The sequence below is a fragment of the Ptychodera flava genome, chromosome 3 (assembly GCF_041260155.1).
Source record: "Ptychodera flava strain L36383 chromosome 3, AS_Pfla_20210202, whole genome shotgun sequence".
In the NCBI taxonomy this organism is placed as follows: Eukaryota; Metazoa; Hemichordata; class Enteropneusta; family Ptychoderidae; genus Ptychodera; species Ptychodera flava.
The window spans coordinates 28861340-28876363 of NC_091930.1; positions in this window are offsets into that span (position 1 = coordinate 28861340).

Below are 15024 nucleotides of genomic sequence, written 5' to 3' on the forward strand. Positions count from 1 at the left end.
AAATGTATCTAATCGACACTCAAGTCCTGAAACGAAGATGATGATAACTATCTAGTATAAGGATATGTTAATGTAAAATTTAAACTGAGAGTTTGATCACTGTTTAAGAAGAAGAACTGATTAATCTGTTAGCAGGCTCAGCCAAAATCATCAGTAGCAGTATTGATATCGGAGATAAAAGTTTATTTTCCTGGACTTGTTGAGCGGATTCAGACTTTAAACTATAATAGCCAATAAGCTTCAGTGTTCATAGCTAATCACATCAAGTTTTTGATGTTGCGGTATCCCTCCAAAAGCATACTTTTTTCACGTTCTGGATGTTACAGTTTGGTACTAGTTTAGTGCTGTTGAGTTTAGTCAATAAAGGAGTTGAACGCTAATTCGTGTCCTGATCCAGTTAATTATACTGACCCAGAACCTGCTCACATTCCCAAACCCGTATATTTAAATGTGCTGAGACCAGTATGGCATGTTAGACGTTCCAGAGCAACCTGTATCGGCATCACTTAGAGACTGAAATGAACAAGGAGAGGCCATGGGGCATCGCTGACCAAACTCTTCAGCAATTGGAAAAACTTACCGTTGGAAAAAATTACCGTAAATGACACAAACAACTTTTGCGGGAACACTTCAACGTTTGGATGAGCAGTATGGCAAGAAGCACAAAATCATAAGTGCCTACATGAGAGCGTTGTGTGACATGCCTACTCACAGAGGAGAAATCAGTAGCCTCACAACTTTCTACAACATCCTTGAGAGCTATGTCTGTGGCCTCCGATCTCTTTGGAAAAGTGTGAATCATACGGAGATTTACTTGTACCCATAGTGTTGGAAAAACTTACCGTAAATGACACAAACAAATTTTGCGGGAACACAGTAACAGCAAACAGAACATGCTCGATCTACGGAAAGCAATTCACGAGGATCTTGACGCACTACAGGCCGGCTACTCAACCGACAAGCTCAACTGCGGTTTCTCCGATCAACCATCCATGACTGCCGCAATTCACACCAAACCTTTTCCGGTAAACTTGAACAAATACAAACCATCTTTCTATTGTAAAGGCTCTCATTTTACCAACGACTAAAGTGTAGTCCCAGATAGCGCTGAGCGACTTGATATTATGAAATGCGATAAACTTTATGCCAATTGCTTTCTAATGCACCGAATCAGTAAATTGAAATCATATTTAAGCTGCCACACGTGCCACCGAAATCATCACACATCTCGCCATCAAGATCACACTGACAATAACACCGATAAAACTGCAAGGAAATCAAAATATGCCAGCTTCTGACACACACATTCAATTTGCCAAAACGGAGCTACAATAACAGCAACTCGCAAAACGGTCCAATCCTTCTTAAAACAGCTGTCATTCTAGTATTTACGAAACGCCAAATAGTTGACGCCACAGTGTTACTCGACGAAGGTTCTATGCGTTCATTCGTTACGAGAACGTTTGCTATAAAATTTGGTTTTTAAGGCCAGGGTTGGGTATAAGTAGCAAGCTGCCCCTGTTGGAGCTGGTTCATATAAAGCGTGGCTTGGGTGGCATTACGCTTGATCGCTCTGTAAAACTAATGCCAAAATGATCACAGGCGAAGAAACATAGGCGTCTATGGACATATGCTAACTATGAATGTATAGTGATTGAATGTATCGATATTTTTTTTTATGATTTGAGCATAACAAAGCTTCTTTTGACCGATGAAGATATTTCTCTTTGTCTTCAACTTGCGTGACAAGCGGCCATAACAAAGGTTTGCAAGCTGTCAATTAAAAAGGACACGCTACAGGTGTGGAATCGGTAAACGTTTGCGATGTCAACATGTTAGATACCGCACAGCATTGTAATTATATGGGGCAACCACAGTGCCTTTGGACGGGCAGACCCGTAAGCACAGGCACTTTTAGCTTGGTAGTCTGCTAAAATGGCTAAATGGATCGATTTTCGGCTCGATCTCTCGATCCCATAGTCGATATGCCCACCTTAACACTCAATGAGGTTGCAGTGCTGGCATGTTGACTACAGGATCGATAGATCGAGCTGAAAAGTGATCTATTTACAGACTACCCTCCTCGAACGCCAGTGCAGGTAGTGTGTCACTCAAGCCATAGCACATTCTCGGGTAGACGTCGTACCAAAACATGCCACCATTTCCGATCCTTTCTTCCACACAGCTGCCATTTAAAGTTGAGATTCAAGTTCTTTTAGATTTGTCTGTCATGAAAGTGTAATTGTTATCGTCTTGCCATTTTAAAATATTTTTGGACCTTAACGTTAGTAGATTAAAAGGAAAACTTTTCGGACACCATATTTTTATCTATGCGTTCACATGTTGGCTTGATGTGCGACCTTATTAGTCGAGTCGAAAAGAAGGGTTCCCATGCACCCCATGGATATATTTTAACCATCATTTTTGCAATGCGTAGGGTCTATAGTTAATGAATCTTGATGTTCCCAAAATCAAATATTGTCCAATTGGGTTCATTTGCACAATCTTGGACGCCATCTTGGCCGCAATCTTCGATTTCAACAATTGGGTAGGGGTCACATATTTACCGCTCGACGGACATAGGAACATTAAAATACTACAATTGTATTATTTTTACAAAGCCAGAATTACGGCCTTTTCATTGATATATAACTTAATGGGGATAAATTAATATTCGAACGTCGATTAGACTTATATCGGCCATTGACCGTAAATATAAAATGTGCTAAATTTCAAACTCAATGATTAAGCTCTCGTTCCTCCAAAAAATTTTCATAAAGTATTGATGTATTTTTGAAGAAATTAGTGCAATAAACAACGAAAACAATATTATAAGTATGTGTTTTACGATTAGTGGGTGCATGAGCTTGTTTTCTTAATACCTGGTAAGCTACATATACGCGGGTAATATAATTGGTAGGGTAATGTTTCCCTTTCTGTTTCGAATCATGAATGATGAAATCATAAAAGTATTAAAATTTTTGAAAGTGCTGAATCATGCCTTTCTAAAAATATACAGTTTTAAGGGAAAATCGCATATTATAAGTTACAAAGCTGAAACCTTTCAGTTTTTGTCGATTTTAAGTGATTTAAAAGAACAAAATTATACTATATGGGGCAGGGATAGTGCTTCCCTTTCTGCCGAGAACATGAATTATGAACCATATAAATGTTATTCTGATTGAAATCTCTGAAACGGCGTTTCTGAACATGTATGTTTTTATTGGGAAAATTGCATATTTTAAATTTACAAAGCTTGAGCCTTTCAATTTGTGTCAATTTTACGTGAGTTTCATAAACAAAGTTATACATAAGGGGTTTGGATAATTTTCTCTCTCTGCCTCGATTCATGACTTATGAAACCATCCTAATTTTATTTTGGTTGAAAGATCGAAAAATGGCCTTTCTAAACATGTATAGCCTTCATCGGGAAAAATCGTCTTTTTGAAAGTTACAAAACTTAAACCTTTCAGTTTTTGTCAATTTTAAGTGATTTTTTTCAAACAATATGCACAAAAAAGTTAGTCCGTAGCCAGGTATTGAAATTATCCCGTCTAAGGCATTTTACTCACTATGGATTTCTGTTAGCTAGTATTCTTAGCTGTCGTAATCTGCATATTTGCCATTTTAATTGATGCTGGGTAAGAGTGTAATGACTTTTTTTGTATGGGACTGTCACACCCTCACTAAGTAAAATGGGAATGGGTTAGGGGTAACACATTTACCGCCAGTTGGAAACAAAAACAACAAAGTACCATAAACAGTACATTTTTAGAAAGCCCAGATATTGCACTTGACATTGTTATATAACTTTTTGGGGATAAATCAATATCTAAACATCGATTTCATTTTATATCGGCTATTAAATGTTAATTATATAAGTTGCTTAATTTCAAAGCAAATAATTAAGTTCCTGTTCCTCCAAACACTTTTACAGGGTATCTATACATTATTATAAAGAACTTAATGCAATAAATAAGAAAAAAAACATTAAAAGTGTTTATCTTAAGATTTATCGACTGTTTTCCTTATATGTGGTTTGCTGTATACACCACTATAATATACATTTAAGGGATAGGGGTATGGGTAAAATTCCCACTCCTCCCAAACGCAGTAATAAGGAAGCCACATAAACATCATATCTCTGACACATTAATGCAGTTGTTTTTTCAACAAGATATTGCTTGATGGGTAAGCTAAAAATCATTCAATGACAATGCCTTAACTCAAAGTTTATGTTACTTTACTGATATTTACTTGTTAAAATTAATATGAAAAATACTCTTCAGGCACTAAATACCACTGGGAAGTTAAAATGATGGTAAATAGGAGAAGTTTTTTCTCTTTTAAATAACTCAAATAAGGTAAAAAAAGTTAACAGCTATATAACAGCTTGGATTTCATCAAAATTGCTTATTGATATAACTTTTGGATGATGCATCACAGTATGCGTATGTTTTAGGGAAATTTCGGCATAAGGCATATCTAGAAAGTACTCTTTAAAGATGTAAACAAGCTCAATAAGCATACTTTTAAAAACAATATATGTCAAAAATCATATATTTCACACCCACAAACTCTAAATTGGATTTTATAGTCTTCATGCTAAGTTGATACGACAGCAGCAATAATTAATCACTTTTCTTTAATTGTATCACGAGTGATATATAAGCAATAAAGCACCATTTGAAAGGGATACCAAACGGTTTCAATCGGTAAACATATACGCACAAGCTCCTCTCTTGTGTATAAGGAGTGAAATGGTCAAAACGAGTGGTATATACCAACCTTGTTTTATGACTTGCCTCGATGTTAGTGCAAAACAGTGCATTGATATGAATAGTGACATCCGGGAGGTTAGCGGGCTGATGAACGATGTGTTGACTGGTTTCATGCTAACCCGGTCCAGTGAAGCCCTTTTACGTTTTCGACGTCAAAGTAGACGCTTAACGCTAGATGTAAAATATCCATGCGCGTACTACTATTCTGACTTTCGTTAAAATATGTTTGATGCTGGTCGATAGTGGCAAATTGTTTGAAAATGCCCGGCATGTAACTAAATGACACTTAGCATCGAATATGAAGAGGCATATAAAAAAATATTATTGCCTTAATACATGGGTTTATGTGCCTTCGCAGCAGGGAACAATCTGCCCTCCTGTCGTCGGGCAAATTGTCACCTGCTGTCACCTTCGAAACGCATATATTCAGGCTATAATATATATTATATCAGTATATTGAGACTTGATGAAAATAAGAACAGTGTAAAGAAACCCACCATTGAGATAGGAGTGGCCAACTGTGGAGTATATCATAAATATATGCACAGTCGCGTGACCGTCTGGGCGAATCAGAGCTCACTATTATTAGTATTGCTTTTAATACCACACGGGAACACGAGAGAATCTTTTATCGCTCAAAACCAATCACCGTTATCCACAATATGGCTTGATCCATACTACGATAGAAGGATCGACAACACTTTAACTTCCTTACCAGAAAACAAGCGATCATAACCAATTTGTCGAAGATTATTTTACAACGCAGAACACTATATACTCCCAATGAGGATTACATTTTCGACTGGGTACTAAAATTCAATAGCAATTAAATAATTCTGGAAGTAAAACCCGAAAGCCAAATATCACAGAACACATATAAATTAAGCAACTAAATAGTAAATAGAAGGCGAACAAACACTTTATACACCGGGCAATAAGAAGGCCAGACAAACCTAAGAAAATGACTAAAAGACTTATATTCCCATTGACACCTCAATGTTTAAAAAGCCTTGGAAGTGAATCTATCATTAGTTTCTTATCATAGATGACATTTAGCCAATGTTAGTTCCTGACGTCTTTGAAGCATAGACCCTAAAAACGGACGTTTTAGGGTCCATGCTTCAAGACACCGTTCCAGCAGCATTCCGAATCAGAGAGACCAAATTGATCTAACTTGTGAGTTAGATGAGCCACCGGCAGCTGAGAAAAAATAAGTCAATATATTCATCAGAGTCAAGAGAGCTAGACAACGGCTTTACACATTATACTTCACAGAGTGGGCATTGTTACACAATTCATAAAAGTTTCGTTAAAGGCATTTTGTGCGATCCCTGGGACTGGGCGTGGCTGGTTGCGTGGTGAATGCAAAATATTAGTCATGCTGAATCAAGGTGCAATCAAGTAATAGCTCACTTATACATTGAGAAAACTAAACCCGACTAATGATGAAAACAAATTTTATAAAAAGGTGAGAAATTTGCCATTTCTTTGATTTGTATGCTGTACATTCCATGTTGTACAGTACTACCTGTACTATACATGAACAGTTTTTACATTGGCAAGTACTCTGTGCTGTTTTCTATAGTTAGGTCCCCAGCAGTCCGAGATAAGCCTTTCTATAGTGTTAACCGTTTTCTTCAATTACTTCCACCTAAAGCCGCAATTGTCAATCCCGGTTTTTCGCATTAGTGGAGTTCTCCTCCCATCAAATACCTGGCCAGTACGATGTTTGATTTATATAAGATCAATTACACAAACTGATCTCAACCTTATGTCACCTTTTGCTAATCCTGCAAACAGAAGTTTACACAAGCGTTTGATTGACGGTCGGTTCAAATCGCAAACGGTCATTGATTCCCCATCCCACTCGAATTTTCGAAAAAAAATGTCTTCCAGTCGCGTAAGAATTTGAATATAGCTACAGAGTTCGATGGCACAAGCTTCGTGCTGACCGCTTGGCAGTCTGTGGCTGCGTTTTTGCGGCCAAAAAAATAAAAAAAACTAAAAACTAAAAGTGGCATCTTCTGGAGTTGTGTCCGCGTACTGCCTGTTTGGTGTCCACTTACACAATGAACGCCGCCAAAGTTTCACGTCCTTTTAAAAGGAGGCTCCGCCAACCTTCCACAAGCTAAGATTTGGGATATTGGACAACAACATCTATGCAATTTTCATGTTTTTCATAATTAACACACAGGAGAAAGTCATACTATATGTTTTGTCCAATTGACAGTTAAATTGTCCCTGAAACAAGTGGAGAATTAATATTAGCAAACATAGATATTAAGAGAGCCTTTCCATTTAAGATCCCAATTACTCATACAATTGGGTTTAAGCGAGATATGGTACGTCCATGACAGCAAAGAGAGTTGTACATCAACAAAATTAAGAGAGAGATCAAATACAACAACTACACATAACGCATGATGGAAGACTGCAAATACGATTCTTCCAATAAGCAAACAGGAGGCTAAAACAAACCCAAATACAAACATTCACAGCAACGACCATATGTCGGTTTTCCCTTATACTACTGTAACAAACCAAAGGGCCTTTCAAAGGCTATTGTACTTTCCCTTCAATATAACTACCGTAACACAATGGCAAAACATTACCCCATACAAAATTGTGTTAAAAACTCGGAACAGAAAGCGAAATAAAAACTAAAAAGCAAAAACAACTGCACAAAATGATAAACAAAAGATCTCAAACACAATATTACAACAAAAAACATGGATATACTAAGATTCTTTCTTCACTCAAATCAAACAATTATAGAAATGAACGCTCTTTGCAAACGCTTGAAATAATTCCAACACCAAAAGGTCCAAACAGAATCAATCTCCTACAAGACACAAATAAATTCATACTGAGAATGAGACTCTGATATATAATACGACGAAAAACTCAGAAAAATAAAATCAAACATAAGTCCACACGGACTGAGCAAACAACACAGGAAGCACAAGACACAAGAATTACCTAGATGCTACGGTTATCTCAAGTTAGCGTCTTCTTCCTCAACGCAAGGCAAACCATAAGTCTATTACAGAGATAGGTGACATACTACATATTAAGAAAACATGCTATGCAGCTTCTAAATCCCAAGATATACACTTTAAACATAGTTTTTCATCTTTATTGCATTTAGTTCTTTAAAACAATAATATAAATGCATTGTAAAACAGCAACAAGAACTTAAAGGGACAAAGTTACGGTTTGATATGAGATACTAGCTACTTATATTGTTTGGCATGTTCAAACTGAACGAATGGGTGACTATGCATATATTGGACCCCGGTTTTATACATGTTGCATGAAAGCTGCGTGAGAAAAAATGTATGGTCATAACCATTTATCGCTGCGTTTGGTAGGAAGGGAAACATTGCCATACCCCTATCCTTTAATTGTATATTATAGAGGTGTATACGCATGCCACATATTAGGAAACAATCGACGTACCCCATAAATCTTAAGATATACACTTTTAATGGTTTTTTTCTTATTTGTTGCATTAAGTTCTTTAAAATATTGTATAAATACCTTGTAAATTGTTTGGAGGAACAGGAATTTAATTATTGGGTTTGAAATTAAGCAAATTTTATAATTTACATTTAATAGCCGATATAAAATGTAATCAATGTTGAATATTGATTTATCCCCATTAAGTTATATAAGAATGGTAAGGGCATTATCTGGGCTTTCTAAAATGTACTGTTTATGCTACTTTGTTGTTTTTGTTGCCGACTAGCGGTAAATATGTTACCCCTAACCCATTCCCATTTTACTAGTGAGGGTGTGCCAGCCCCATACAAAAAAAGTTACACTCTTACCCAGAATAAGTTAAATGACAAATAATCAGATTATGACAGCTGAGAATACTAGCTAACAGAAAAACATAGTGGTTAAAATGCCTTAGACGGGATAATTTCCATATCTGGCCTACGGACTACTTTTTGTGCATATTGTTAAAAAACAAAAACATTTAAAATTGACACAAACTGAAAGGTTTAAGTTTTGTAACTTTGCGGATTTTTCCCCTCAAAACTATATATATTTAGAAAGGCCTGAATCAGCACTTTTTAAAAAAATGTAACACTTTTATGGTTTAATCATTCATGCTTCGAAAAAGAAAGGGAAACATTACCCCTTCCCCTTATATTACACACGGACAGTAGAATACCAGGTATTAAAAAAAGCTCATGCACCCACTAAATCGCAAGACTAATACTTTAAATGTTGGTTTTCTAGTTTATTGCACTATGTTCTTTGAAAGAAATATATAAATACATCATAAAAAATCGTCTGGAGGAACGGGAACTTAATTATCGGGTTTGAAATTTAGCATATTTTACGATTTACGATTAATGGCCGATATAAAGTATAATCGACGTTCGAAGGTTATTTATCCCCATTTTAAGTTATATATCAATGAATAAGCCGTAATCGGGACTTTCTTAAAATATAATGTTTGTAGTATTTTATTGTTTCTATGGCCGTCGAGCGATAAAAAATGTGACCCCTACCGCTTGTTGAAATCCAAGATGGCGGGCAAGATGGTGGCCAAGATGGTGCCAATGAACCCGAATATTGGATATGAGGACATGAAAACTATAGACCCTAAGGATTGCAAAAATGTTGGTTAAAAAATATATCCATAGGGTGCATGGGAACTCTACCATCCGACTTATCTGCAGGTCGCCCATATTCTGTGCAAATCTAGTGAAATAAATTCTTGTGTCTCTTCGTGAACGTCCTTGAACACGTAGTCGCGACCATTGTTTTTTTTTTGTGAGTTCCGGGATTGATGATTGGTAAAATTAATGCATCAAATTTGAAGACACGCGTGACTGAACCCTGTCATTGTTAGGCAATTGACTATGTGTTAGGCGAGACCGACGACAACTGTCCACGGACCAAGGGAGCATCAGAAGTACGCAGTACATTGCATGCTTTCTGAGAATAAACAGCGTGTTCCCATAGCAACCACGCGGAATCCTGCTTTAACAAATGTTCCTATCTTCTTTCGGAGGATAACTTTCGAGCTGCTTAGCTACTGTTGAGGTTCAGATATCCGAATCTTTCGTGTTCGAAAGACTTATCGATTTACAGAAAATACTAATTTTTTGTTATTAGTTTACATGTACATAACCCACAGCACATTGGGCGTAGCCAAATACTTACCAGGTTGGCAAATTTCTGCGAGTCGCTCTCACCAGCGACTACGAGAAAAGATACGTCGATATCATTGATCTGCCAAGTTTATTGTTGTTTTGTACGACAAGTTTGAAAGTCATAGACTTTTTTAACGGTGAAATTCATATTGCCATTCAATATTTAAATACGTCTATTCGGAAGCAGAAACGTTTACAGAGTTTCGATGGTGATTACTTGCTCCAGGCCGTTAAATGTCTCCAGTTACAGAGTGCACCCGATCGTGAGCCGTTGAATAAATGTCAGCAAAATAAAACATCAAATGGCTAGACTTGGAAGAGAGAGAGAGAGAGAGAGAGAGAGAGAGAGAGAGAGAGAGAGAGAGAGGAGAGAGAGAGAGAGAGAGAGAGAGAGAGAGAGAGAGAGAGATGAGAGAGAGAGAGAGAGAGAGAGAGAGAGAGAGAGAGAGAGAGGATCGACGCAATAGGATGATGCAGCGAGTGTCGGTTTACACATTTTCGCTGCACATATATCGATAATGTACAGCTACGTTCCCGAAATTTGACTTATTTTATAACAAGAAGATAACAAAACCAAAAGTGTCAAAGTAACTCCTAAGATATTTGATTCGCTAGTTTGCTAAATATAGATTATACTTGCACAAAATAGTCGCTGTAGTATTCTGTTCAAGGAAATATGTTCTTCAACAACATGTTTATTGTGATCAGTGATGTCACATTTTATTATTTCTGTAAATAAGCTTATTGATTAATGCACCTCGGTGGTAATTTCTGATTAATTCAACGATTTCAAAACGTAATTATTTTAGTGAGAGGGCTTTTAGTGGTTCTTGAGACGAAACGATACGAAATAACAGAATTTGTTTAGTTGCAGCCGCGCCCTGGCCCTCTGTTAAGCCTAATTTGGAACGTAATATCGTCATTAGTTGCAGCAGTGTCGTGCTGTACCTTTTTCATTTTAGTTGAAGTACACCTGTTATTGCTACAAGCATCACAGGCTTCATGAAACATTGATTCTCAGTGTACTTGTCTCGCCGTTATATTCAGTTACGTATAATCTGTTGTTTGCATGTCAACACATTGGCATGTTAACAACTTGCCGTGCACACTAATCGTGACCGTAATCTACAAAGACATAAACATTTAATCCCGCCCATGATTATCAAAGGTGAACGGGATTACAGTGGAGTTTGATCGAGTGTCCGTTTTGCCTTGCAGAGCTCGATAAGTCTACATGTTGCTTATCATTAGAAAAGTAAACATTTGCAACAAATTGAGTATTTGGTGTTAGATTACAGCGCACGCGGCGAACATTTCCCAGACACTGTCTCGTCTACAATCATGACATTCGTTTCAGCATGCCACTCATGCACAACAAGCTTGACACCGCATTATAGCTATAGCACATCATCAACGTTTTCTTTCAGCTATTTGTGTACTTTGATTTGGGAAATACAAGTCAGACAAAACTCACTGGAAGATTTTTCGAGTGTCGGATCTATATCTCGAGGAAAGTCCTCAACATCAACCGGACTGACTCTCGGCGTTTTATTACAGTGAAACATTGTATTTTTTCAGCAAGGTAAAGAATATTTTGAATGCAGAGAGATATCATCGTCCCCTCCATGCTAACCCGTTGCCGTGTATGATGCCGTCCGGAAATGAAGTGCCAAAATACGGTGCATTATTTCAGAAACACTGGGTGTGTTATTCTATGGCACAAAATGTACCGTGTTGATTGAATTGCACTTGAATGTGCAAAATCAACACTTTTCTTCATGTCAATTGAGGAAGTTTCATTCAGCTGAGGCAAAAGAGAAAGCGGAATTAAAGTTTCATTTAGGAGTGTTTAGCATTTTCTGGTTGACAATTCAGTGTTGTATCGTGTCAAACTTGTTGATAGAGTAGACTGCACTCGCAATGCTACAGACTGCATGCTGAAGGAACTGTTGTCGTGATTGCTGACATCGAGAGGAGAAGAAAAGTTTTTTTTTTAAAGAATTTACTTGTTTCTTCATAAAGTTCCCAATTTAAAAGTAAACACCTAAAAGAAAACTGGTGATGTGCATGTAGTGCAGTGTTATGCTTGTTGTGAGTGACATGCTGAAACGACTGCAGTGATCGTGACGAGACAGTGTATGGGAAACGTTTGCCGCGCGCTGTAATCTAACACCAACCAAAGACGAAGACTCAATTTGTTGCAAATGTTTACTTTTCTAATGATAAGCAACATGTAGACTCGTCGAGCTCTGCAAGGCAAACCGGACACTCGATCAAATTCCACTGTAACGTGTTTCGGGGTATCAAGTCCATGGCCTGTAAGATTAAAAGGACTGGAGTAATTCAGCTGACTTCATTCGTTGACAGTCAACTTCACAAAAGATCAATCTATGTAACCACGCGTACACTGAATATGCTCTCTCGGCAGAAAATCGAATTTCTTTGCTCATAGTCCCTCAGATAACCAAAAGAATGACTAAGTTTATGCTCTCTCGGCAGAAATCGATATTTCTTTGCTCATAGTCCCTCAGATCACCAAAAGAATGACCAACTTTGTCAAAAGATACTTATTGATGTACCCTACCTACGACAATTTAACCTAACTCACCCACACAAGAGAAATCCACTATCTTACACATTCTCATAAACACCTGCGAAGAAGAGACTCAACTCGAAGTTTATTGGGATCTCGAGGCAACTGGTATCAAAGACGAATTGCTTGCAAACAATAACATGAAAGATGACTCGAACCGTATGAGACACTCACTTGCAAGTATGTAGCGTGGTTATCATGCTAACCATACCACCCAGCCCTACCTAAAAATTGCAATATTGCGGCGATGCGTACGCCTTCCATGGCTTATGTTCAGACCAAAAGGCGTGGGATTTAATTAAATAAATGACAGACGATAGAAAAGCATGACACGACGGCCAATATCTGCCTCATCACCTAGTCAAGAAAGACTCAGTCACGAAGCCAGTATGAATTGTTTATGATTCTCGTTGCAAGCAGTCAACCTGTTCTCCAAATTTGGACAATTGCCGGCTAAGTTCTACATAGATTTCACGTAAACGACATCGCGTTTCTTTAAGCGACATTGAAAATGTCTTTCTACACTTGCGCTCGGATAAAAGTGATCGTAAGTTTACAAAGTTCTTGTGATAATCTCAATCTATGAATCCGGAAAGTCCGTGCAAAACGTATTGTTTCAAGGTTATGCTCTTTGATGCCGTCAGTTCCCCATTCATCCTCAATGTGGTTGTAAAGACCCACTTAGATTTTCGTGAACGTACTCCAACTTCAGGCAACCTCGAGTAAAATATTTACCAGGAAAATATCCTCAGCGAAACCGACAGCAACGAAGAGATAGTCGAATATTATAACCAGTTAAACCATCTATTCGAATCGTAAGGGTTGAATCTGCAAAGCTTGTTGTCAAACTGTGAATACATTTGCATACTTGCAAAAATTGAGAATAAACTCGAACAAGACACTATTCTAAATGATTTGCTGGTTGACAGAAACTTACGAACTAGCGTATCCCAAGAAAGATCATAACCCGGTCGATATTCTTACCATGAAACAAAAAGCCCCCCCCTGAACAACAGCGACCTTGTATGACCCGCTTGGCTAACCCACTCCAGTTCATGTCAAGGCAAAGGTGTTCATACAGCAATTATGGAAGAAAAAACCGGCCTAGGAAGAACCCCTTGGTAACGAAATGTGTAAACAGTGGACAGATATAGCGCATAATCTGACTAAAACTACAGAGTAGAAATTCAAGCGTCAGTACTTTGATTGTTCAATTCAATGTGACAGTCAAGACTACGACTTACACATGTTTGCCAATTCAAGGAAGGAGGGATATGGTGCTACAAAACCGCAATTGTAAAGGCCAGAACTCCACTGGCGCCTCTCAAAGAATTAACTTTAACTCAGTTGGAGTTTATGGCTGCCTGTTGGCTGCGGGGCTAATATAGTTCTTGTGCAACGCAAATACAGATAAACTACCTATTCAACAGTGTATTTTATGTTCAGACACTGAGATAGTTCCACACTGGTTAAACGGCGACTTGAAACTTCCAGTTGTTATTGCCAATCGTGTATTATTATTATTATTATTATTATTATTATTATTATTATTATTATTATTATTAGGGTTTCGACACCATGGGTGCGAAACCCTATTGTAATCGTAATGTTTTTATTATTATTATTATTAATATGTAACAGGTATGACCCGAGAGCTAGCGCGGCGTACGGTATATCGTCAATGATGTTTTCAGGCAATAATAGCATGCTAATTTCTCAGTGTGTTTGATGCATGATCATGATGATGCATATTTTGTGAGGTTGAATTGCTGTCAATTGTTTTCTAGAATAACATTTATAGATAATTATAGCAATTTAACTTGGAAATGCCAAGTTCACTAACGACAATTATTTAAAACTGGGAAATTATATGATTCCGATCAGTTATTATATTAAACAGGGGCGGGAACAGAGGTAGTCTAATGTAAACACGTACTTGATATACCCGATCCCGACGTCGTCGGTAGCTTTCAGCACACGATTTTTAATTCTCCCGTGAGTTGACCGTTTGTCTCGCGAGAGTACGCTTGTTTCAAAATGGCGGCGCCTACTGATTGCAAAACCGGGCCTTCAAAAGTGATCGAAAATAGTCATTTTGAACCGAATTTCACACTTTCTTTGAAACAGAGAGATTCTTTTGTCAGAAATACACATTGTCGAGTAGGATTTTTGGTAGGAAATATCTTTAATTTCACGCAATCCGTGTAAAAGTATTCAAAATGGCCGCCTCCATGGAAGTGCTCTCTTTTCAAACTCGTAGGTATATATAGATTCCATTCTAAATTTCTTGTTCAAACATTAGTCTTAATGCTCGCTTCGCGAGCGGCCTTTGGCCGCTCTCGCTGCGCTCGCTATATTATTATTATTATGTTCCGCCACCTTTACATGCTTGCCATTCAAACACCGTTATACCAAATGACTTCCAATTTGGCACATAGGTAAAACTCAAAGACCATATTTTTTATTTTGTTACCATGGC